Consider the following 26,594-nt stretch of genomic DNA (forward strand, 5'->3'; position numbering starts at 1 on the left):
AGGTGATATTTTGTTTGCTATGAAATTGGTGATTCTCCAGACCTATGGCCTTTGGCATGTATATTGGGCCAAATTGTTTACATGAATCTATAGGATTCTAGTTAGCTTATTTGGATCCAGATTTTCATTTGCTTTTGGTAACCACAAAGATTATGAAGAAAGAGGTTCTCAGTTACCTTGGGGATTCTGGATCAGTCTTTGTGTTGCATAGAACAGGCAAAACACTCTTCACCCTGGTGAATAGCAGTGATGTGGGATGCTATATGCTAGGTACAGAGCAGGTTCTGCTGCCTATGTCCTGCCTATGAAGCTATTCCCTGCCCTGGTACTAGGGGCATGTTTGTGAGCGCTGCAGGCAGAATGGGGAGTATGCCAGAGGAGGGAGGTGTGGCAAGGGGCAGGGCTAGGAGAGAGCTGTACCTCCATGCTAATGTCTGTAGAAGCTAGTACAATGCTGTACAGGGTATAGCTTTTTCTTAGGTTTTCCCTAACTTGTTTCAGGGGTGGAAGTGGCCCCCAGCAGCCCCAAAATAGCTCTGCAGCAGCACAGAGCTGAATCTCCTGAAATTTGGTTAAGATGAGAGACTTTAACCCAGTTAAAGTTCCAGCACAATAGCAAGCAACTGCCAGTAGATGTCAAGCAGAATCCCCTGTCCCAAAGCGTCTTGCAAACAATCAGCATTTGTGCTGTACTACACTTAAAACATCCTTCCTCAATGTTATCACACCAAAAATGAATTCTGCTTCTGTATTGAGTCCACAAAGCTTGTTGGTGATCTAATGCTGCAGATTCAATAAATTTTGAGACCATCTATAGATTTAAAATTGCCTTTTAATTTATCCACTAAAACAATCAATGGCAGGGAAATGATCTACAGAGACAATATGGCTAGGATGCTGTTATCTTTAAAAACCCAGGATGTTTGTTACTGCTTCAGTTTCTACAAAGATAGCATAATGAGTGTGATGATAATAAAGACCGCATAAAAAGGTGAACATGCTGATAGTTATCAAGTATAATAGGCCAACAATTTTACCTCCCTATTACAAATACCTATTTTTCAGGATTATGGAAGCTATTGTTTTGTTTCATTTTAAATGAAACCCCAGCAATTCCTACCTTCTGGCCTCCCAATGTCAAAACTGACTTGATATTTATTCTTGCACCCTGGAGTGCCCTCCTGAAAAAACACCTAGTGGAGTTGTTTGTTCTAGCTGGGTGGCTTTTTATTATTTTTTATCTGGAATCCCTCTGTCCAGAATGCAGCTAGGAAGTTGAATATATTGGCTTCCTAAGCTTGACCATGCCCTCTTTTGATGTAAATAAAAATATTGGAGTGTGAATAATAATGGTCTGTTTTAACTGAGGGCTTGTTAAAGGGGACTGTGCTGTGTGGCAAGCTATTTGGCCTATAGATTCACATCCTGGCTTGCTGTGCACTAATATCTCATGTAGACAAGCTATAAGAGAGCTTCCCTTTGCAGTTGCAATATTTCCCACACTACCTTGCAGCTATGCTTCAGTGTTGACCTATGGGACCCATCTGTAGGGTGAGAGGATAGAATAGTGTTCATGGGGCTGATCTTGCAAGGTGCTGAGCACTCTCTATTCCCATTGCAGTTGAGGATGTTTGGTGCCTTGCAGGATCAGATCCCATGCCTCTTCAGTCTTGGCTTCTCTAATGCAGCTGCCAGCAGGGTTACAGATGTGGTTCTTGTTGATCACCAGCTGGTGTCGGATTTAAATCAGTGATATAGGAGCAAAAAGTCCATGTTCTGTTGCCAATCCCCGGGGACCTAGATAGTTCCCCAGGTGATGCATCTAGAATGGTTTGCTGTACTTGCAAAGCCAGAACAAATGAGGATTAATTGTTTATAGTTTTTCATGGGCTAGATTTGCAAGGGAGGGATGTTTTTAGGGGGTTTCTTTTGTTTTAGAGGATATTTTAACAAGAAATCAATGGTGAAACATCTTCTGTCCTATTTTTCTGACCCTCGGGAAGAGGGTGAATCAGTGGGCCCCTTGCTTCTCCCTAGTTGACAGAAGAAGTGTTCATCCAGGGTGACGTGATGTATTTGCGCCTCTGCAGAAATCTTCCCTAGCTGGTGGGCATTGTTAGGCTGGCTAAGCTTCTGCTCTAGGATGCCATGTTAGGATGGTAATGAGGGGTGCAGTGAGATAGCTTTTGATGTGAGATTTCCCTTTCGTTTTAGTTCTTTGATACATTGGTATTAGGGAAGGCAATTGTAGGTGGCTGCCTAACCAGACTACTTGTTCACTTAGCAGCTACCCGGTAGCCCTTCAGAATTGAGACCAACCTGTAAGATTTAATAGCCTGGGGGGTTACGTGGGCTGACGGCCTGAGAGGCTGCTTTCTCCTGGAGAGGCTCCCATGGAATCATAGCAGACGGTGGCATTTCTCACAGAAGCGTACAATAGTGGCATAAAAGAATCAATCTGACCCTTTTTCCTTTTTTTTAAAAAAAAAGGGAGAATTTTCAAAGCAGGTAGTAGGGTGAGGTATCAAACAAGATATGTGTGGCTTTTGGAAAATGTTAACCTTGCAAGAAATACAGATGTTTGTTTTTTGTAGTGAAGTTCTTCCTTTAAAAGTGTGCTCTGTATCTTAGTAAAAGCATCTTCTTGCAGCGTCCATGGTAAGTGCTCCTTCATCGTAGAGTAACAGACAATAACATGGTTACATAAAACCAGCAAAATGCCAGACCTAAACTGAAGGTTGCCCCTGTCAGCACCATATTTGTGTGCTTTGGTCTTTTCCCAAAGCAAAATCTACTAGAAGCACCAACAGACCTGTGGCACATTTTTAATTTAACACATTGGCTGTATACCTTTCGTTATCTGAGTAAAACTGGACTTGGTTTCCGCCTAGTCTCTTGTGCTCCTCACAGAATCGTTGCCTGAGTCGTCACAACAGACCCCCTCTGCTCATGAGCGGTTAATCACAGGAACCGTGCAGGTCCGGTTGAGGTGCGCTAGCTGCACTACATGAAGAACTACTCCAGAATGTGTTTACACGGTCTTGATGTGATCAGTTCATCAAATCCTTACTCTCTCTCAAACTTCCATACTCTCCCAGAAAACCAGCATCCAGAGACGAGGACTTGTTGCTGAGTACACAAAAAAATAAATGTCTACTTTCTGAGTTTTCTGAAAAAATCTAGGTGGTTTGTTACAACTTAGTGGGAGCCTGTCCCCGTGTGGTCATATAGGTTTCCACTTTGATTGGAAATAGGTTCAATACGGTTTATGGCATGTTAATAGATGTAATATGTAAAATCCATTGAGTACATAACCTCATGCAATGAGTTATAGTTAAAATAAACCATGCTGAGGAAATTCATGAAGTGTGTTACTTCATCCCCCAACTTGCTGCAATAGCTAAATGCTCTAGGCACGTATGGTATGTAAGATTAGCCACTGTTCTGAGACCCATGCACCGCTGCCAGTAATAGTGACTGAATGACAGAGTATGAGATTCTGAATTTTTTTTTTGTGGTATAGAATTACTAAAGTGTGTAGGAAATAAACCCACTTTGTGTGGGTCTTCAAAACTGGGATATGGCACTTTATTTTGATAGCAAACTGCTGTTGCTTCCTTTTTTACCTTATGAAGCAGATGTACCTTCATCTAAAGAATTATTTGGGGCATTTACAAATACCGTCACCAGCCAGTCTTGAAAAATTTGCTAGATCTCACTAACAGCTGGAGATCTAAAGCTAAAAAAGATGAAGATGGGGATGGACCCATCACCAAGGTTCAGGAGCAACTCCTTAGTGAGAAGCATAGGTCTCCTGCCCCTCCAGTGCCAGAAAGGGAATGATGCTGGGATTCCTTTTGGTTGCTGTCCCTGGATCCTGTATCTTTCATATTAGTATTTGATTAGCAAGTGTCTAATAAATATGACCCTCCCACTTTAGCTGCTGGAATGGTAAAGGAGCTTTTTATATTTTTCTGCCCACCCCCTATAAAGTCTTTTGCCTTCACTCAAGGTTTTGGCATTTGGGTATGGGAAGAGGAGAAGAAACAGGTCTCCAGTACATTAACCCTCTCCCTATTCAGCCTCCATGTTTTGGGAGGCAGGGGGAAGGGTGGGTGTGGGAAGCATCTTCCCCATGAATAACTCTAGGCTTGCAGCTTTCTCAGGCTACATAAAGATGACATTTTTGAGGATTTCTCTGGTGTCCACAGGGTTCTGAATAGTAGCTGTATGCTGCCCACAACCTTGTTAACTCTACCTTGTTGCTGCTTGGTAGCAGATGCAGCTGTGAGCAGCTGCAGAAGCACTGGAGCGGTCTGCAGACTCTGGAAAGACATCACTGAATTGCTTCACATTTGAAATGTTTCCAAGGTAGAAGCTTCATTATTTTAAATGAAAGCTGAAGTACTGTAGAAATGGGTGGCATGTTCCCTCCTCTCTCCAAGGGAAGCTTCCCCTTTGCTATGAGTGAGTGGTTTTTCAGGCCTTACTGACCAAGAAACCGCTAATACAAAATAAAGCTGACATTTTATATTGTAGCAATGCATCCGTCAGCCCTAATATTTTCCACTAGTAAAGTGCCCGTGCTAACAGATACATACTGTTGCAACTGAATAGATGGTCCTTGTCAGAAATCAATGATTTGTTACATTTGACTGACTGCAATATTGTGGAAACTCCACACCCAGCATTTAGATTTAGTGCAATGATTAGTGTAATAGAAAGTTTCCAATTATTAGCTAAAATGAATAGTTTTACTATTCTTTGTGCTTGAGCAAAGCTGTGTTGTGTTATGTGGTCAGGGAACAGCCAATGTACATTTCCATTCAGTCTCATAGAATACATTGAAATTGGTCAATTAGTTCTTGTTTCATTTTAGTAGGGTAGCTTATCTTCAACATGGGTCATACAAACTCTTAGCCAGAGATTTGGATTGATTTTTATGAAATTTCAGAGTTAATAAAATTTCATTTGAGGTAAAACATGGCTTTCTGGCCTAGCTTCTGAGTCCAGGAGCCCAGAGTACCCAGAAATCTGGATTTAACAGGCTGTTGTTTCCATTTGTAATGTTTGCACCCCACTGGTGTAGCTTGTCACATGCAATCTGTGCAAACTTGTGTAATTCTGATCAGTCTGACATATGAGTTATATAGCTAGCTGGATTTTTATTATAAAATGTGTTTTTTGATGTATGGTAAATATCATAAAGTGGTTTTTAGGTGTAATTTAGAGGAATATATTTTGATAAGTAAAACAAATTGCAAAAAGAGTGTACTAAGCTTCTCTAAGGATTTCAGTGTTGTCTGCAATATGAAATCTGAGCTTCCTTGGAAGACTGCGGTTAAGTTGACAAACTTAAAGATGCAAGTTATTTTAATGGCTGTTGATGAAAAAATTAAAGCACAATGACATAGTTTATTGCAGGGTCAGCATCTAGGCAGGCAGACTGAAGTTAATGGGGGTCTGTTCTAGTGCTGGGGTCAATCCACAGACCTCATTGTAGGATTCAGGCCATTGTTGGCGAACAGAGTCCCTGATTCTGCTGTGTTTTTTACTTTGAGTGTTTTACTCTGAGTAGCTCCATTATCCTGCCACTCTTACTCACATGGTACCTTATACTACAAGCAGCTCTGTCAGTCATGAGTAGCACTATTGTCAATAAAGTACTACCTGAGTAGGAGTGGCAGAGTCTGGTCCAAAGCACTGAGTAATGCTAGAGTATTTCTACAGCTGCTTTTTTGTTTTTCATGCAACTGAACAAGGTTGGCTTGTTTGTTATCCTTTTTCTGTGTTGCTGGATAAAGTTGCTGTTTTGATGTGTGTAATTACTCTGACCAAAAGTAACAAAATGAACAGGTCTGTTCATGCTGAGCATTGATAGCTTCTGTGGTTATTTCTTTCCCCCAGAATTAAAGCTGTGAAGTGAGAGATGAAATTTGTATTTCCTATTTCCCAGGCTGGTGTTGTAATTGTTGTTAGGATCTCTGTTTACATAGATCCAAGATAGATTAATGCTGCTTTTAAATTAGAGTAATTGTCAAAAGTCTGGAGAAGTTATGAGTAATCAAAAATATTTCACATGGGAAGCAGAAGGTTGCGGGGACCATACAAAGCCAAATTCCATAAAATAGACAAATATAACTCTACAAATCCTGTGCGTTGGAAAAGAACATAACGGCCATACTGGGTCAGTACAAAGGTGCATCTAGTCCAGTATCCTGTCCTCCAACAGTGGCCAGTGCTGGGTGCCCCAGAAGGAATGAACAGAATAGGTAATCATCAGGTGATCCATGCCCTGTTGCCCATTCCCGGCTTCTGGCAAACAGGGGCTAGGGACACCATCTCTGCCTATCCTGACTAATAGCCATTGATGGATCTATTTTCCATGAACTGATCTAGTTTTTTTGAGCCCGGTTATATTTTTGGCCTTAACATCCTCATGTTGACTGTGCATTGTATGAAGAAATACTTCTTTTGTGTTAAATCTGCTGCCTATTAATTTCATTTAATGACCCCCTAGTTCTTGTGTTATGAGGAGTAAATAACACTTCCTTATTTACTTTCTCCATACCAGTTACGATTTTATAGACCTCTATCATATCCCCCCTTAGTAATCTGTTTTCCAAGCTGAAAAGTCCCTGTCTTATTAATCTCTCCTCATATGGCAGCCATTCCATACCCCTGATCATTTTTGTTGCCCTTTCCTGAACCTATTCCAATTTCAATCTTTTTTTTTTAGATGAGGCGACCACATCTGCATGCAGTATTCAGGATGTGGTCATACCAAATATTTATATATAGGCAATGTGATGTTTTCTTCTCTTATTTATCCCTTAATGATTCCCAACATTCTGTTTGCTTTTTTGACTGCCGCTGCACATGGAGTGGATGTTTTCAGAGAACTATCCCCAATGACTCCAAGATCTGTCTTGGGTGGTAACAGCTAATTTAGACCCCATCATTTTATATGTATAGTTGGGATTATGTTTGCCAATGTGCATTACTTTGCATTTATCAACACTGATAAAGGTTTAACTTTTCACATAGTCAAGTATTAAAATAACAAAAGAAACTTTGCCCTCCTTTAACATTTATCAACCCCTAGTCTGCATCAAGGAATGTTGGAGAAAAGGGAGCAAGCTATTGATTTATATTACAGTAACACTTAGAGGACCCAATTGAAATTGAGATACCATTGTAGTGTAGGTGCGGTACATACACAGAATGACAGACTGTCCCTTCCTCAGACAGCTTGCAATCTTGGTACACAAGACCGACAAAGGGTGGGAAGGGAGACAGAGGCTCGGTGAGGTGACCTGCTATGTGATGTTGGGCAGGTCAGTGATATGGGTTCCATTCCCAGCTGTCTCTTGACTCCCAGTCCCTTTATCTGCTAGACCAGTAGTTTTCAAACTTTCTGGGGACCCAGTTGAAGAAAATTGATGCCCGTGACCCAGTGGAGCTGGGGATGAGAGGTTTGGGGTGTGGGAGGGGCTCGAGGTTGGGGGTGAGGGCTATGGGGCGGGGCCAGGAATGAGGGGTTCTGGATGTGGGAGGGGGCTCTGGGCTGGGGCTTCCGAGGTGGTTTGGTGTCGAAACAGGTAGGCACTAGCCTGTCTTAGCTGGGCAGCACCACCGATGGGACTTTTAACGTCCTGGTCAGCAGTGCTGTCCAGAGCAACCCAGTGTCTTACATGCCGCGACCCAAACTTTGAAAAATGCTGCGCTAGAATGGGCTGAAGCCTAAAACAAATCAATAGTGTCATAAGACCAAACTGGTCTTTTTTTTTCTTTTAAATTTGATAGATCACTTCAAATTTGAATAGAACAAATTGATTTAAAAGAACAAGTTAAAACTGCCATCCGGCAAATACTGTGTGGGCTCCTAAGTGCCTAAGTCTCACTGAAAGCTGCCCCTAAGGGTATGTCTTCACTACCTGCCAGATTGGCGGGCATTGATCGATCCAGCGGGGATTGATTTATCACATCTAATCTAGACGCGATAAATCAACCCCCGAGCACTCTCCCGTCAACTCCTGTACTCTAGCGCTGCAAGAGGAGCAGGCAGAGTCGATGGGGGTGCGGCCGCAGTTGACTCACCGCGGCGAAGACATCATGGTAAGTCGATCTAAGTACATCGACTTCAGCTACGTTATTCACGTAAGGCCATCCCCCCCTCTTCCCCCCCAGTGTAGACCAGGGCTAAGTAGAGTTACGTGAATAATGGATTTTTTGGTTTGGTTAATTTTTTTTGGGGGGGGGGGGAGGAATTTTTCAGTGAATTGAAAAGCTGAGGAAAATCTTGAGTTGAAACTAATCAAAATGTTTTGGTAATGTCAAAATAAATGCTGTGAATGACAACGGGTAGTCATTGGGCCGGGGAAAGAGACTAAAGCAGTTGAGAGCGATTACTTTGCAAGAGGGCTCCCAACTGTTTCATGTTTCCAATGTGGGCTTCCAGTCTGACCAGTGTTAATCACCCTCAACTGTGAAAGGGGTAATTCAGTCTCCATGGCCTCTGGTGGGATTGCCAGGAGTGGAGCCAGTTGATGTCAGTAATTGTTAAATTTGTTCATTTAATGCATTTCACCCTGTTCGTGATTTCTGCAACATTTGATTCGCTCATGGATTGAAAATTTTAATTTCATAAGTAAAATAATAAGAAAAGACTATATTAAGTTAAAGTTTTTATGAACACTTATTTTAGTGACATTTATTTATTCACAATGAATCTGCTTAAGTTTCATTAAATCTTACTAGGCGTAATTCATGTGACTATGGAGAAGTATCTCTGTCATCAGTCTCTCATTCCCAATAGTTGAAAGCATAATTAAACTTTCTCAGTTCTCAGTCATAAGGGAGCTATTCTTTTAATTACAGCATCTTTCTTATGCCATGCAAAGCATTCAGCCTACAAAGAATAGCTTGACAGTTTACTAAATTTGATATGCATTGTTTCTTACTATCCCCTTTTTCTTAGATACAATGCTGACCAGAAGAAATGACTGAGACGTATAGTACTACTGTACCCTTCGCTTTGGCTGAAGCTGGGGAATTTTTTTAAGTATTAATAGCATCAGTAGACTTTTTTAGTGAAGTAGGACAAAACCACATCAGAAGTTACTTTCTTCCCCATCTTTGTCCTATTAACGCTCTCAAAAAGCAAATTTTAGATGAAAGTGCAGTATTTGGGGGAAAAATGTAAAGAAAATTGTGATTTCTCTATGAAATACCCATTTACATATCTGGAGAGTGAGTGTGTGTGTAAATTGATACTTTAAGATGTTAATTATGGCATAGTAATTCCCCAGATGCCAAAAGGGTGCCTTATATGGAGCTCCTAGGGGACTACAAGCAAGGGATATGCCCTTGTGGTTAGGGGATTGGACTAGGATTTCGGACATCTGGTATCACTTCCTAGCTCTGCAACGAACTTCCTATGTGACTTTGGGCAAGTCACTTAATGTCTCTGTATCTGTTACCCTCTTCTGTTAGATGGGGATACTAGCATGGGGGATTGGTGTGTGGATATGTGCATTAATATTTGTGAGGCATTCTAATTCCATGGGGATTAGGCCTGGATAAGTACCTCGATGTAGGCACACTGAGTTAAAACACGCCTATGTACTTTTCATAAAGGCTCATCTGGCTTTTGAGTCAAGTCCTAAGTAATTTTCTGTATTATGTAATATTTCTGTTTCTTTTTGTGAAACTAGCAATTTTCTTTATATATTAAAAATGCACATCTTACGTAATTATCCTTATGATAGATACCATTATGATCCTTCCCCATCTTGATTTTCCCCCCCTTCTAATTTGCAAAGCAAATTCTGCTTCGTGGGTAGTGTGTGTCATTACAAGAGTTTTCCCTAGCAACCAGATATTTCTAATAATAGCCCAAATCATTGCCAAAAATCTTGAAATGTGGCAGAGCATCTTTGAACCCCAGGATGTTACACTGCAGCCTCTCTGATAAGCTAAAGCCTACAGTTTCTTTCAAATTGAATAAAAGGTTTACTGAACTGTAAGTAAAATTGATTCTGTGAATAGTTTATGGTTGTTTGAGCCATAAGAGAAATTCCTTCAATGCTTACATATTAAAAAAATGCTTGTAAAGCCAAATGTTTCTTCTGTGTATCCGTGTGTATGATTTCATTTACAGCTTCCTGTCTGAAGAGTCATCTGCTTGATGAGCACCTGATCTTGAGAGACATGTATTGCCTTGATAAGCCATGCTGTATTTGATATCTACATAATTGTTGCTGTTGGACCCTCTGCATCTCCTGGAGCAGCACACTTTATGCTGCAATACAGGATGAGCAATTAAGGTCTTTCCTTTTGTGCAGAATAGGTATGTATGGTCTTCATTATGTTCATTTTGTGCCTATTAACAGACTTTGGTTTATAGAGAATATTTAGGGTATCTTGGGAGTGTGGCCATTCTCCCTTCCCCATCTCTCCATTTAAAGAAACCCCCAAGTCCTTTCTTTACATAGAGCTGCAGAAATAAGAGATGCAAAAGTTTTATTAAGTCACTATTTCATCCTTTGGCATTGCAGCATTTCCCTTTACAGTTGATTTTAATTGCTTCCCTTTGGAAGCTATTTCAGTCTAATAGATTTCACTGTTTTTTTCCCTCCTAATATTCAGCTTAAATTTTCCTGTGTTTATTTCATCTCAGTTATGTCCTTTTGTTCCACTTTAACAATTCCTTTCCCTCCTTGGAGTTTAGATACTTTTACAGTATTTTTCCTTGGATTGTTTTTCCTTGCAATACAACTAACGAATTTAAGCAAACATCTTTTAAATTAGCTGGCATCGCATCATAAGTTTGTTTGTTTATAACTTCCTACCACAGGAGTAGTTTTCAGCCCTGTAGTGAAACAGTAACCAATTTAATTAAAATAGAATATGCCATAATTTTCATTTTAAAAAAGTTATCCTAAAAGATGTGACAATGAAAGCACTACAAATGAAGTTTTCTTTATCTCCAGAATGTATTCAGGATGCGCAATACAAGCTTCCCCACACTATCTTGTCTATATGCCATAACTCTATTTTTTGGTAAGACACTTTATCCTGCAGCAAGGACTTGTTTGCATTGAGAAAACGCATCATTATGTTAAAACATGATTTTGCCCTTAGTGTGGACAAGAATAGTTATGTTTAAAAAATATCTTACTGAGATGTGGTAGGTACCAAGTTTTATTTAACATTGTGTTAAAGCACGTGGCTAACACGTTTTGTAACATGATGTGTTTCCAATGGTAGACCTAGCCTAAGAGGACAGTTCAATTTCTGTACACTTTACTGAGATGGCCGATAATAGCATCAGCTGGTGCCAATTATGAGGGTGGATTTCCTGATTTAGAGAGCTGCCTAGCAGGAACTGCATCAAGAACCTAATCCTAAGCCATCTGAAATCAATATGCATCTCTTCATTGACTTCAGTGGGCTTTGTATCAAGCCCTGAGACCACTAACTCATTTCAAACTGACCACTGAGTCGTCTTCAGATGATACAAGGGAACAATAAATGTGCCTTAATTTTCCTTGGTGTATCTAAAACACAGAAATATAAAATTTTCCATTATGGATCATACATAGCATTGCTCCTTTGAGGCTGAAATCCTGCACTCAGCAATGACCACTACTTGTTATGTAGAGGAAGGGGGAAAAATGTGCAATACTCTACATGGTTTAAGGTTTCCTTTCTGACTTGTGATCATATCATACCTTGAAGCATGAGATTTGTTTATTCCTGGCTTTGCCTGCATGACCAGAAATGTTCTTCTGTAACATAACATTCTCTATCTGTCCCTTCCTCCTCAATAGAGGTGTGACCTCCAAATAAGTAAACACAATTTTGTATGTCGATTAAATATATCACATCACAGAAGTATGTATTTCAGGATCAGAAGTTGTAGATTGTTGGTTAATGTAGAAAACGAGAAGCCACTAATAACATAATGAAATGTCATACTTTGATTCACTTTTATAAATGTGGTAGAAAAATGAGAAGCAGATGTAAAATTTGCATCAAGTCAAATAGTTAAATTCTAGTAGTTAGTTCATTCTCCAGGGCAATCCTGCCATATGTGTTCAGTTTTCAGAAGTTTGACTGTATACATCATCTGCTTTTAGTTCCAAACAATATAACATTTATTACTGAATTGAGAACAAGTTGTTTTGGAAAAAATTCTGTAAAGAGTCAAAAGCTGTCTGTAATTTTGATTTCTGCTATGGTATCATTGCTATATACAGTATATGCCATCTGCGTAAAAGAGGATGGTAATGAATGTGTATAACACTTAAGTGACTAATTGTCCTAATGATATTCATTGTGATTACAATCTCCAAGGAATATTACAAATACTTTTCTACTTGGGAATACAACTAGCTTCTTTGGTTCTTTTGCTGGCTGCCCCATTCCTCCTGCCATGTCCAGAAATCCTGTAAATAAAATTAATTGTTTAAAAGTGGGGACCTTCTTACAAAACTTTGCTGGGTAATTTAGTAAGAACACAATCTTTTCTCCTTGTAGGTTTTACTCTTTGGGGAATTCTGCACCAAAAAATTAAATTCTGAGCGCAATATTTTAAAATTCTGCACATTTGTCAAAATAACACTATATAATCATGCCAGTTTCAATTACTTTGGTAACTTATTTCAAAATACCTGTCCAGCAAGTATGTCTGTAACAATACGGACACTCACAAAAATTCCCCCAGGGGCAGAGAGTTAAGGAAACCCCTATGACAACCCAGTTTCTGTTTCTCTGCTCCTCTCCCCGGGGGCCAGACACTTACACCCCCTCTCCTCCAGAGCCCAGGGATCCAGGGGGAGAAAGAGGCTGATGCTGGGTCCTAAGCTTGCACAGAGTTTCCCATGCACCACCGCTTCCTTCAGGGCATGCTGGGAACCCTCCAGTTCCTTCCCTCTCCTCCCCTGGGCTTGTGTTCTATTTGTGAGCTGGGCTCTGCTGGGTACAGCATCCCCTCGTGGCGGACAACATCTCTGCAGCCCATTTCTGTGGGAGGAAGAAAGGAAATTCTGTGCGCACAACATTCATTTCTGTTAATTTCTGCATTGTGCAGTGGTGCAGAATTCCCCCAGCAGTAAATTTTGAGATCCTATTTCACTGCCTACATCTAAGCATGTGTTTTATTGTATATGTGGAAGCATGACTGGGACTTTTTTTAAATTTCTTTTGGTTCCATAACTGCATACCCAGTGTGAAGGTCGAGCTGTGGTCAGGTTGTGGTGTGCAGATCCACGCTCTGGGAACGCATGGTCAGAGATAAATAACAGCTAACCCCTGTATCTGCTTAGGGGTGCATTCCCGAGCACCTTTTGTGTGGTGCTGGGTGTCTATTGTTAATGAAGGGCTAGCAGTATCCTAGGTACTTTACCAATAGATATGAAGACAGAGTTTCTGACTGGACAAACATACTGCAACATACTCAGTGACAGCAACCTGGCCTATGTGGCTGTGCAGGTATCTTAGGAGGACTAAGACTCTCACTTCCATGCCCCTGTGCAGTCTGCCTAGATCTTGGGTGAGAAAGGATAGAGATGCTGTGTAGCTGCTATTCTCCCTACCACAGTGGGGCAGAGCGGGACAAATAGTCACATAATGGGATCTTGGCTCTAGTCCCAGCGCACTGTCTAGAGACATTTTAGGGAGTAGGAGGTTACGGGTACGTCTACACTTAAATCACGACAGCAGCGCAGTTACAGCTGTAGTACTTCAGTGTAGATACCACCTATGCTGACAGGAAGGGTTCCCCCATCAGCACAGTAATCCACCTCCCTGAGAGGTGGTAGCTGGGTTGATGGAAGAATTTTTGTCAGCCTAGCACTGTCTACACCGTGGTATAGGTTGGCTTAGTTATGTCACTTGTGGGGGGTGGATTTTTCATGCCCCTGAGACACATAGGTATGCTGATGTAAGTTCCCTGTGTAGACCAGCCCTACATGTGTTATAATCTGCTTGAGAGAGCAAGTACTGAGGAAGAATTAAGGAAGGAATCAGATGCTCTGAGGTGTGGTTCCTCCCACTGCTTACACATAGCACTGTAAAAAGAAAAGGAGTACTTGTGGCACCTTAGAGACTAACCAATTTATTTGAGCATAAGCTTTCGTGAGCTACAGCTCTATAAGGGTGCCATACAAACAGGAGAAAAGTGGGAGCAAAAAGGAGCAACAAAACCCAAAGCATTGCAGTTGTGAAATGGAGCATGTCTTGCAATATGCACAATTAAGAATATTTCAACTCAATTTTTTTGTAATACATTCATTTCAGTAGCATTTGAGGGGACTAATCACCAAAATGGAAGTAAAACAAAACCAGTATTTTATTTTGCTACACTGATTTGGCTTTCTCCTGTGATGTGATCGTCCCCCTCTATTCGACATTGGTGAGGCCTCATCTGGAGTACTGTGTCCAGTTTTGGGCCCCACACTACAAGAAGGATGTGGATAAATTGGAAAGAGTCCAGCGAAGGGCAACAAAAATGATTAGGGGTCTGGAACACATGACTTATGAGGAGAGGCTGAGGGAACTGGGATTGTTTAGTCTGCAGAAGAGAAGAATGAGGGGGGATTTGATAGCTGCTTTCAACTACCTGAGAGGTGGTTCCAGAGAGGATGGTTCTAGACTATTCTCAGTGGTAGAAGAGGACAGGACAAGGAGTAATGGTCTCAAGTTGCAGTGGGGGAGGTTTAGGTTGGATATTAGGAAAAACTTTTTCACTAGGAGGGTGATGAAACACTGGAATGCATTGCTTAGGGAGGTGGTGGAATCTCCTTCCTTAGAAGTTTTTAAGGTCAGGCTTGACAAAGCCCTGGCTGGGATGATTTAATTGGGGATTGGTCCTGCTTTTGAGCAGGGGGTTGGACTAGATGACCTCCTGAGGTCCCTTCCAACCCTGATATTCTATGTTCATTTGCATGGATGTTTCTAGCAGGACTAGATAGATTTTTTTTTTTTAAAAACCCATTTCTCTTCTCCCTGATTTATTGTTCAGTTCCTGCTTGATAAGGCAAAAATTAGAGTGCTGGGAGACTAATATAGTGAAAGACCAAAGATGTGAATTCATAGAATCAGTGTTCAGCAAAGCTAAGAGTTGAGATTGGGGAGGGGAGGAGTGGACTTACTTCTATACCAATTACATGATGAGTCTGAGAGGCTGTCTGATGTGGACATTTGGAGTAGACTGCCCATTGGAGATGGAAGAAGATTCTGGAGCTGTAAGCTGCTGCCTTGCATACTTGTGTCAATCACTTACGCCTGTGTGAAGTGAGTGAAAAGCTACCACTGTAAGTGAGAGGAATTCTGATTTGGTGCTATTTTGCAACCACTTTGCACTCCCTTTGCACAGCTGTAAAATAACACAAATGGCAAGACAGGGCAGACTCTGCCCTCATTTCCTTCCACAGAGAGCACATTAAACTAAAGCTACAGGAAATCATCTTAGACAACACAATAGGAGGCTTCTTGACCAGAGGTCATTTCCCGTGACACTTGGTATCCTTGTGGTATTATGAGCTAAATACAAAATGAGTGTTTTGGATACATCTGTCAATAAATGAAGAAACTACTGATCCTGTAATATTTTTTTGCACTTAGCTTCTTTCTTGAATGAGTTCAGCCTTATAGGTATGTGATTGTAACTGAGAGGGCTAATATTGTATCATGAATTTTGTGATGAAAGTCCTATCAAGTCTTTGTAAAATAATTTAAGTATATAGAGTTTTTAATATGGTATGTTTCACTGTCTTCCGTGTTAGGTATATAAAGGAATATCCTTTCTAGCTGGTTTCAAAGGGGGGGGGGGTTGTAGGGGGAGAATCCAAACTCCTATGAAAACAGTGGAACAATGTTAGAGAACAATAAAGAATTTAAAAAACCCCAAGCTGAACTGAATGTCTCAGGCGTGTAACTGATACTAAAGAAAAATTGATTTCTGTGGAACTACAAAATTCACTTCCTTGGCTTTTGAACTAATATAAGCAACTAAGTTAATTTTCAAACTGTGCTCTATTTTCCAAAATAATTCCTTGAGCATGTCTTTTAGAAAAACATCCAGTCTTGATTTAAAAGTTGCCAAAGAAGGAGAACCTACCATAACCCTTGGTAAATTGTTCCAATGGTTAATTACTCTCATTGTTAAAAATTTACATCTCATTTCCAGTCTGAATTGGATCGTGTTTATACCTTTTGTCTGCTAGACTGAAGAGCTGTTAAATTATTAAATATTGTTCCCCATTTAGGTACTTGACTGTAAATAGATTGAGCTACTTGAGTCTATCATTATAAAGGCATGTTTTCTAATCCTTGAATCATTTTCCTGGCTTTTCTCTGAACCCTCTCGAATTTATCAACATCCTTTTTGAATTGTGGACCCCAGAACTGGACACAGTATTCCAGCAGCAGTCACACCAGTGACCATTTGTCAATCAAGATTGGATGCTTTTCTAAAAAATATGCCCTATGAATTATTTTGGGGAAGTTCTATGGCCTGTGTTACACAAGAGGTCAGACTAGATGAACACAATGGTCCCTTCTGGCCATGGGATCTATGAATTTGTGTTTGGAGGAAAAATTATCCTGATCCAACTTTCTTTTATCCAGTATGTTGATTTATCAAGCTGAGCGCATGCACAAGTGTTTGCAGGATCTGGGCTCTGTATTAAAATACTTCAGAAGAGCTCATTACTAAGTACCTAGTCCTGCTCCCATAATGGTCAAGCACAGAACTCCCAGTGGAGGCATACTTAGTCCTTGTGGAAAGGGTTAATTGGAAGGTATTCTCAAGTGAGTCCTTGTCTCAGGAATGAAATGCCTTTATACATACCATTCCCTGGTATGCTAAATCACAGATTTGGTGATCTTTGGGTCATATTGCAAGGCTTACCTATTCTTCCAGGCCCTCTTGAGGTAAGGGGTGGCAGGAGAGAGAAGGATTTAATGAATAGGAGGATGTGGAGGCAGGCGCATCCGAGTTTGGGAGGCTTTGTAGTTTTTGGACCTGGTCTATTTTAATATTGGATTTTAAAAACAATTTGTATTTGTTATCAGAACATTAGGTAATCTCATTTTTAAAATAAAGGACCCTCGAATTCACTTCCCCATTGTTTCCCACAGTTTTAATGTCTTCACTACTTCTCTTTTCAGTCCAGTTGTGAAATGTTTTGTTTTAAAATCAAACATACACGCACACAAGGCCACATTATAGAAATATTTATGCATGTGAGTAACTTTATGGGGTTATTCACGTACATAAGTGGTTACAGAAACAGGGCCTAAAGTGGCTGGTTAAGGATCAATCTTCTTGCCATTGCATGTTGTGTTTTTTTGTTTTTGTTTTTGTTTTAAAGTGTAAATTATGTAGTGTCAGGCACTTGTATCCAAACTCTGCACCAAAATATGCTTTACTCTGAAAAAAAAAATCTCCTTGTGTAGGTAGTTTGTCCTTTAAAAAGAGACTTAAAAAAAAGAATACAGCTTTAAAAAACAGCTAAGAGAAATAATAGTAAATTTTAACTTCAGCTTTTGATTTTAAAAATCTTTCTCCTTCATCTGGGTCTTTTGGGCTGGCCAAGTCAGAAAGGAGCAAGAGGATGTACCGGTCTCCTTTGAGCACTCTGCATCAACTTGAAAAGGAACTCTTATACTTTTTTTTAACTTTTTTCCTAAAATGAGATGCAAACAAATTAGTTCTGCCAGGTGTAGGAGTGACATTTCAGAATCCCACTGACAGCTGGATTATCAAGTTAAAAATCATCTCTCCCATGCTGGAACTAACTGAATAACTCTCCTTTTTGTCAGGTTTCAGAGTAACAGCCGTGTTAGTCTGTATTCGCAAAAAGAAAAGGAGTACTTGTGGCACCTTAGAGACTAACCAATTTATTTGAGCATGAGCTTTCGTGAGCTACAGCTCACTTCATCGGATGCATACTATGGAAACTGCAGAAGACATTATATACACAGACCATGAAACAATACCTCCTCCCACCCCACTCTCCTGCTGGTAATAGCTTATCCAAAGTGTTCATCAAGTTGGGCCATTTCCAGCACAAATCCAGGTTTTCTCACCCCCCTCCAAAAACCACACACACAAACTCACTCTCCTGCTGGTAATAGCTCATCCAAACTGACCACTCTCCTTACAATGTGCATGATAATGAAGGTGGGCCATTTCCAGCATAAATCCAAGTTTAACCAGAACATCGGGGGGGGGGGGGGGGGGTAGAAAAAAGCAAGGGGAAATAGGCTACCTTGTATAATGACTTAGCCACTCCAAGTCTCTATTTAAGCCTAAATTAATAGTATCCAATTTGCAAATGAATTCCAATTCAGCAGTTTCTCACTGGAGTCTGGATTTGAAGATTTTTTGTTGTAAGATAGCGACCTTCATGTCTGTGATTGCGTGACCAGAGAGATTGAAGTGTTCTCCGACTGGTTTATGAATGTTATAATTCTTGACATCTGATTTGTGTCCATTTATTCTTTTACGTAGAGATTGTCCAGTTTGACCAATGTACATGGCAGAGGGGCATTGCTGGCACATGATGGCATATATCACAATGGTAGATGTGCAGGTGAACGAGCCTCTGATAGTGTGGCTGATGTTATTAGGCCCTGTGATGGTGTCCCCTGAATAGATATGTGGGCACAGTTGGCAACGGGCTTTGTTGCAATGATAGGTTCCTGGGTTAGTGGTTCTGTTGTGTGGTATGTGGTTGTTGGTGAGTATTTGCTTCAGGTTGCGGGGCTGTCTGTAGGCAAGGACTGGCCTGTCTCCCAAGATTTGAGTGTTGGGTCATCCTTCAGGATAGGTTGTAGATCCTTAATAATGCATTGGAGGAGTTTTAGTTGGGGGCTGAAGGTGACGGGTAGTGGCGTTCTGTTATTTTCTTTGTTAGGCCTGTCCTGTAGTAGGTGACTTCTGGAAACTCTTCTGGCTCTATCAATCATGCACATTGTAGGGAGAGTGGTCGCTTTGGATGAGCTATTACCAGCAGGAGAGTGAGTTTGTGTGTGTGGTTTTTGGAGGGGGGTGAGGGGGTGAGAGAACCTGGATTTGTGCTGGAAATGGCCCAACTTGATGATTCCTGCTGGTAATAGCTTATCTAAAGTGGAGTGGGGTGGGAGGAGGTATTGTTTCATGGTCTCTGTGTATATAATGTCTTCTGCAGTTTCCACGGTATGCAGCCAATGAAGTGAGCTGTAGCTCACGAAAGCTCATGCTCAAATAAATTGGTGAGTCTCTAAGGTGCCCCAAGTCCTCCTTTTCTCCTTTTTGTATAGGTTTTAATGAAATCACCCATGTGGACAGGGCCAGAACAAAGCACATGCACCCTTAAAAGGTGCCTGGCCCTTGTGCTGGTGCTCTGTGCAGTAGTGAAATTTCACCTTCTGTGAGCAAGTACCATGTGATAGCTCTTTTTAGCAGTTCTTTAGAAGATACATTTTAAATTGGTGGCGGGGGGGTTGACAGCCCATTTTTAATAAGGGTATAATAGAACAAAAAAATCAAACTCCCAAATCTTGTCCCAAGCTGAGTTATGACCTCAAAAAGGTAGAAGTATCAGATTCCATGAAGTCCACTAGGGATTTCTCTATTGATATTATGTAGAAGGTGCTTAGATACTATATTGATGAGTGGCAGTATAAAACCCTAAGATGTATAACACTTGCCTGTTACATAGTGGTTTTCATGTGTAGATCTCATAGACTTTGCAAAGGAAGACTTTTGTTAAGGGGCACCTGAGACACAGGTGAAATGACTTTCCAAAGGTCATGCAGCCAACTAGTGGCAGAGCCGGGAGTAGAACTTAGATCTACTGATTCCCAGTCCAGTGCCCGATCAACTGACCATGCTGCATCCATTTTTTAAAATTCTTTTGTTTTTAATTTGTGTATCCAACTTTATGAATGTATTTATAAAGGTGAGTACTGAAAATACATCATAAAATAGGGGCAGTAGTATAGTGCAATAATATTATATGAAGTTCCTTTTGTGTTAACTATTTCAGTGTGCAATACAAAATGATGAAGCATTAACCTAGCTCCATAGATATACACGTACTCTGAGAGAGTCTCTGCCTTGAGTAGCAGTCTACCATAGATGAGACAAACACTGGACAACAATTTAAAAAAGGAAGGATCTAAAGAAGTTCATGCAAGTAGTGGGTTTGAGGGAGGAGTGAAAGATTGTGTGATGGGCAGGAAGAGAGAGACTGTAACAGATATAGGGAATAGCATGACAGAAGGCTTGGAGCCAAGGCCAGTAGCTGGAGGCAAAGGAAGCAATAACGAGAGATAATTGGGAACAGCATAGGGAGGAGTAGGATGGAAATGGGAGCAGAGATTAATTCTGTCTGTCTGATATTATATTCATGAACTGTAAGGCCAAGAGGGGCCATTATGACCAAGTTTGACCTCCTGCATAAAAGAGGCCATGGATCCTTCCCCAATAATTCTTGTATCAAGCCCATAACTTTTGGTGAAGCTTGCTAGAGCATTTCTTTTAGAAAGAAATCCATCTTTGGCTGAAAGACTTCAACTGATGGAGAAGTCACCACACTCCTAGATAAGTTATTTCAATGCTTTAAAAAGTTGCATTTAGTTTAGTAATTCTAGGTATCTATGGAAATGCCTATGACAATGGTGTTGATGTGTAGCTTTGTCAGTAAGGATGAGGAGTCTCAATCTGATGTCCTAACAAGTCAGGGAAGAGATTGATATTGACCTGTTTTGGTAGCACCTAGAAGTCAGCCAGCTTTGAGCCCCATTGTGCTAAACATTGTGCAAATACATACTAAATGAAAGTCCTTGCCCCAAAGAACTAGTGGGGCACGGGCGAGAGGGGTACGATTTGGGGAATACAAGGTAATTGGAGAGGAAGATTACTCTAGCAGTGCTGTTTTTCATTAAAGCAGCAAAATAAGAGAGGCTGAGGCTAGGGATGAATAGGAATCGAGGCAAAAAATCAACTTGTGGACAAAGTTGATTCTCTATGATGCTCCTGCCCCTCCACCAATACAGTTGTGCTCCACAGAGATGGAGCAGCTGGGTACACCCAGAGTCTGGTGTCAGGCACTGGGAGCAGAGTGTTTCTAGTGGCAGGACCCTGGCTGTGGAACTCCCTGCGTAAGAACTGAGGCTGTACCTAAGCCTGATGGTGGTCAAATCAAGGTATAAAACACATCTTCATTGAATCTTTCCCCAGAATTAATAACTATCAGCAAATGAACAAAAGCCCTCCCCATTCACTGTGCTGCTGGTCTTCCCTGGAAGAACATTGAGAGGGAAGTGCTATTTTTTTGTTTCTTGTTGTTCAATTTTATGCTCCTTTAATATTGTATAGTGCTCAGGTACCATACTTATAGATGCTATATTAGAACATAAGATCACTAGGAACTAAGGAGTTGGAGAAGGGTTGGGAAGAAAGATGAGAAGCTTCTTTTGGGAGAAATTGGGCGGTGGTAGTGGGACATTTAGGAGGGGATGGCTGATGGATAGTGGGAGATGTAATCTAGGGCAGAGGATCAGAAGGTGGATTTGGGAATCCTCTGCCTGCAGGCATGTGTGTCAGTTGAAGCCATGGGAGTAGACACGTTTGTCTAAAGAGATGCTATAGAGGGATTGATAGGTAGAGGAGCCACCAAAGTAGTGGTCAGAGAGGCAGAAGAACACAGCTGTGGCAATGTGGGGAGGATTGGAAATGGAGTAAAGTGATTGTAGGCACATAGGACTTGCCATATTGGATCAGACCAGTGGTCCATCAAGTCTAGCGTCCTGTGATAAGGTAGCAGAGATCAAAATGATGATAATAGAGAACTGTCCCTTTGGCTTATCAAGGGTATCATTATGCTTTTGGGCAAGGCCGTGTTGAAGTAAACGAGGCAGAAACTAGCCTGAAGTGAGACCAGGAGGAAATTGGAGTAGATTGAATGAAGGGATTGGGTGTGGACATTGTGCACAAGGGTTTTGGAGATGAGGATAGGACAGTGGTTAGAGAGGCGGATACAGACTAACATGGCTGCTACTCTGAAACAAGTAGTTGGGTTTTTTAAACTTTTTTTTCAGACAGGAGGACAAAGTATGTGTGGTGGCTGATGGAAAAGAGCCAAAAGAGAGGACGAGGATGAGAGAGAGGCAGGAACTGATGAAGTTAGAGATTGCAAAAGGAACACCTTTGAGTCAGACTTGGATTCAGGAGGAAGGGGGAAAAGAGCAAAACAGGTAGAGCAATCCTTAACCTGACAAGGGAGTGGTTAGAATATGCTGCTTAGAAGAAAAGGCTAGAATTATCCTTAAACATACATTGCCATTTCTTCGCAGTATATTGGTATTAGCAGAACTAGAGCATGGTTAATTGAAATGGTTTACTATGTGGCTAGGTAGTATGTTAACATGACAAGATTTGCTATACTCCATGGGTATTGTATAAGCTCAAGGAGTAATGTTACTACATTTGGACAAATAAATAAAAATTATTCCAAGCAAATTTTACACTTGTTGAGAGGAGAACAAGGAAAACGAGCTGCAGGCTACAGCTCAGGCGGATTCCCAAGATTGCTTGCTCGCTCTTTTTATTTTTTAATCAATCATCAGAAAGGAATGTTTTTCATTCAGAAATTAAGTCTTTTAATGAGTGCTCTTCTAATGGTCTTTACTTTGTTCATCATTATTGTTAGCTATTAACTGTGTAAAGGATACAGTGCAATGTTAGATATAGGCTAGTACAGTAGTTCACATCTCTTAATTTAGAGAGAATCAACACAGAAATATAAATATATCTTGGATCCTACCCCTCTTAAACTTCCAATCCTCCTCTTTTCAGTTTTGAAGTGCTTGGTGGCTCTTGACTAGGGCTTGTAATCACTACTGCAAAACAAATAAATTAATATTATAATACAGTGCTCATAGAGAGGTCTGTCTGCACCACCAATATTCCCTAAATCCGTGGTCATCAACCCGTCAATCGTGACCGACTGGTTGATCCCAGTTGATCGCAATCTCCGGCAGTGTAGTGTGGCTGCAGCTAAGGCAGACTCCCTGCCTACCCCCAGGGCCGCAGGGGTGTGTTGGCCTCTTCTGAGAGTGGTGTGGGGCCGGGGTAGGTGGGGAGCCTACCTTAGCCTCGCTGTGCCTGGAGCAGCCAGAGGTAAGTACTGCCCACTGGGAGGCCGCACCTCATCCCTGAGCCCCCTCCTAGAGCCAGCACCATACCCCTTTCTGCACCCTGAACCCCCTCCTGCTCCCCAAGCCCTGACTCCTTTCCTAGAGCCAGCACCCTGTACCCCCTCCTGCACCCCAACACTCTGCCCCAGCCCAGAGCCCCCTCCTGCACCCAAACTCCCTCCTAGAGCTTGCACCCCTCACTTCCTCCTGTACCCCTGCCCCAGGCTCAGCCCAGAGCCCCCTCACACACTGCAAACCCCTTGGCCCCAGCCCAGAGCCCATACCCCCTTCCGAATGCCAACCCCCTGCCCCAGCCTGGTGAAAGTGAGTGAGGGTGGGGGAGAGCGTAGGGGATGGAGTGAGCGGGGCAGAGCTTTGGGGAAGGGGCGGGGTAGATCTTGGGTTGCCCTTAGATTCAAAAAGTGATCTTGTGCATAAAAAGGTTGGAGACCACTGCCCTAAATTGTAGTTTGAGAACCACTGGAATAGCAGATTTAGAGGGACAGGTTGATTTTCTCATAGAGATAAAGGGATAGGGCAGGTTGACAAGACTTGGCTGGTTTTAGGTTTAAGAATGACTTCAGCATGAGTCCTCAAAACAGTGTGTTGGAGCCACAGTCTGGGGGAAATAATGAGATGATGCAAGAGACAGTGATTCTGTAACTTTACAGAGATACAGCAGTAAAAGAGGGAGAAGGTCTACTTAGTGGGTTTATGTCCAACCAGAGTTAGAGGTTTTAGGTTCTGGGTAGAAGTCTGAGTGATTCAGAAGATGTAAACGTAGAATGGGGGATGTGGCTGCTGAAACAGCACACTTAGAATAGACAACATGAAAGTGCTCAGGGCACTTTAAAGAGGATGCAGATATTTTCTCTAGAAATAGAGACATACACGTGGTGTGCACAATTACTGGTAGAAGCAATGAGTTTATGAATCCCATCTTGGAAGAAAAGAAGCTTGGACAGCTGGTGCTTTTCAGAAGAGAAGAAATCTGCAGGCAGGATTCTGGAAAGGAAAGCAAAATAGAATAGGTTTCAGAGTAACAGCCGTGTTAGTCTGTATTCGCAAAAAGAAAAGGAGTACTTGTGGCACCTTAGAGACTAACCAATTTATTTGAGCATGAGCTTTCGTGAGCTACAGCTCACTTCATCAGATGCATACCGTGGAAACTGCAGCAGACTTTATATATACACAGAGAATATGAAACAATACCTCCTCCCACCCCACTGTCCTGCTGGTAATAGCTTATCTAAAGTGATCATCAGGTGGGCCATTTCCAGCACAAATCCAGGTTTTCTCACCCTCCACCCCCCCACACAAATTCACTCTCCTGCTGGTGCTAGCCCATCCAAAGTGACAACTCTTTACATAATCAAGTCGGGCTATTTCCTGCATAAATCCAGGTTTTCTCACATCCCCCCCACCCCCATACACACACAAACTCACTCTCCTGCTGGTAATAGCTCATCTGAACTGACCACTCTCCAAGTTTAAATCCAAGTTAAACCAGAACATCTGGGGGGGGGTAGGAAAAAACAAGAGGAAACAGGCTACCTTGCATAATGACTTAGCCACTCCCAGTCTCTATTTAAGCCTAAATTAATAGTATCCAATTTGCAAATGAATTCCAATTCATCAGTTTCTTGCTGGAGTCTGGATTTGAAGTTTTTTTGTTTTAAGATAGCGACCTTCATGTCTGTGATTGCGTGACCAGAGAGATTGAAGTGTTCTCCGACTGGTTTATGAATGTTATAATTCTTGACATCTGATTTGTGTCCATTTATTCTTTTACGTAGAGACTGTCCAGTTTGACCAATGTACATGGCAGAGGGGCATTGCTGGCACATGATGGCATATATCACATTGGTGGATGTGCAGGTGAACGAGCCTCTGATAGTGTGGCTGATGTTATTAGGCCCTGTGATGGTGTCCCCTGAATAGATATGTGGGCACAATTGGCAACGGGCTTTGTTGCAAGGATAAGTTCCTGGGTTAGTGGTTCTGTTGTGTGGTATGTGGTTGTTGGTGAGTATTTGCTTCAGGTTGCGGGGCTGTCTGTAGGCAAGGACTGGCCTGTCTCCCAAGACTTGTGAGAGTGTTGGGTCATCCTTTAGGATAGGTTGTAGATCCTTAATAATGCGTTGGAGGGGTTTTAGTTGGGGGCTGAAGGTGACCGCTAGTGGCGTTCTGTTATTTTCTTTGTTAGGCCTATCCTGTAGTAGGTAACTTCTGGGAACTCTTCTGGCTCTATCAATCTGTTTCTTTACTTCTGCAGGTGGGTATTGTAGTTGTAAACTCAACTTTTGCCAAACAAAAATCCCCTCCCCTCCAACACTAGCTCCCATCAAGTTCTTCCTTCTCGTAAAGCATGCGATAGGACCCATTCAGTTTCTAAAGTTGAACATCTTTACAGTGAATTTATCAGTTTCTTGGACACAGCTCCGCTAGTAGAAAATAATGACCAGTGCAGACCAATTCAGAGGATTTTGGATCTTGTAAATGACATGGGGCCTGATTCAAAGCCCTTGCGACCACTGAAATTCTCCTTTGACTTAAATGGATTTTTGATCTGCCCCTCGGTCTAGAATTTGAAACTGCAGTTTAAAGTGTGAGGAGGTTCAAAGAATTATCTTGCTCTCCCTGTCGAGGAGTCTGGCCCTGATTGTGCATTTTCCAGACTGCCTGGAGCTTGCTACCATGGGTGAGGAAAACCTGACCTGCAATAACAATGCCTAGACCTGCTCCTTGTGCTCAGTGAAACAAACCCTGGGACTTAATGTCTTTAGTCTAGGGGAGTGAGCAGGTTCTGTGTGGGCTTGCAAGCCAGGAGCAGATGCTCATTCTCCCTGTATATGAAGCATGTTGTACCAATCATAAATTCCAGATCTGGTGTTTGCTCCCAGTTTACTGCTCACTGAATGGGTGACTGGGCCCCCTGTGTACTGGACACAACATGCAGTACGGTGCTTATTGGTTAATGAGGTATGTGGTTCCAGGCCAAGAGCAAAGTCATTTTTGAGGAAAGAATAATGAGGAAACCTGACAGCTAAAGCAACACTGAGTCCAGTGGCAGCCTAATAGGATTGGTGCCTAGATGCTACAGTGATTGCACTGAAAATGTCTATAATTGAATGGTAGAGAAAGGAGTTGCCTGGAAAAATGTCAGCTGGGCCTTCTCAGGCTTCATTTACCAACGTTAATTTTCATGGTTGCAGACCTTGTTAAAACATGATTCAAATGTGGCTCTCACTGAAGTGTTTCCTGACGTTTGGCTGGCTGGTGTGAATGGGGCCACTAAAGGCCAGACGAAACTTGAGCGCTGTTCTAGAATTCTGTCACACTGCTCCTCCTCTTCCATACTAGCTGGCCAAATGGTGGTAGAAAATAGCTCAGTGCAA

The 26,594-nt window shown here is 41.7% G+C and overlaps 1 protein-coding gene across 8 annotated transcripts in view; it reads left to right on the top strand.

The window, feature by feature from the left end:
- TIAM1 (TIAM Rac1 associated GEF 1) overlaps positions 1 to 26,594 on the top strand; it is a 254,077-nt gene that overhangs the window by 55,716 nt on the left and 171,767 nt on the right. For 3 of the 8 annotated variants that reach the window (XM_075133175.1, XM_075133199.1, XM_075133200.1), the window contains one exon: positions 10,163 to 10,351. The exons of 4 other annotated variants lie outside the window; for them this stretch is intronic. The gene's annotated coding sequence lies outside the window, so the exon portion shown is untranslated. Of the gene's footprint in view, positions 1 to 10,009; positions 10,025 to 10,162; positions 10,352 to 26,594 lie in introns of those variants that run through there. One more of the 8 variants, XM_075133203.1, reaches the window with a different exon arrangement.

The sequence above is a fragment of the Caretta caretta genome, chromosome 1 (assembly GCF_965140235.1).
Source record: "Caretta caretta isolate rCarCar2 chromosome 1, rCarCar1.hap1, whole genome shotgun sequence".
Classification (NCBI taxonomy): Eukaryota; Metazoa; Chordata; order Testudines; family Cheloniidae; genus Caretta; species Caretta caretta.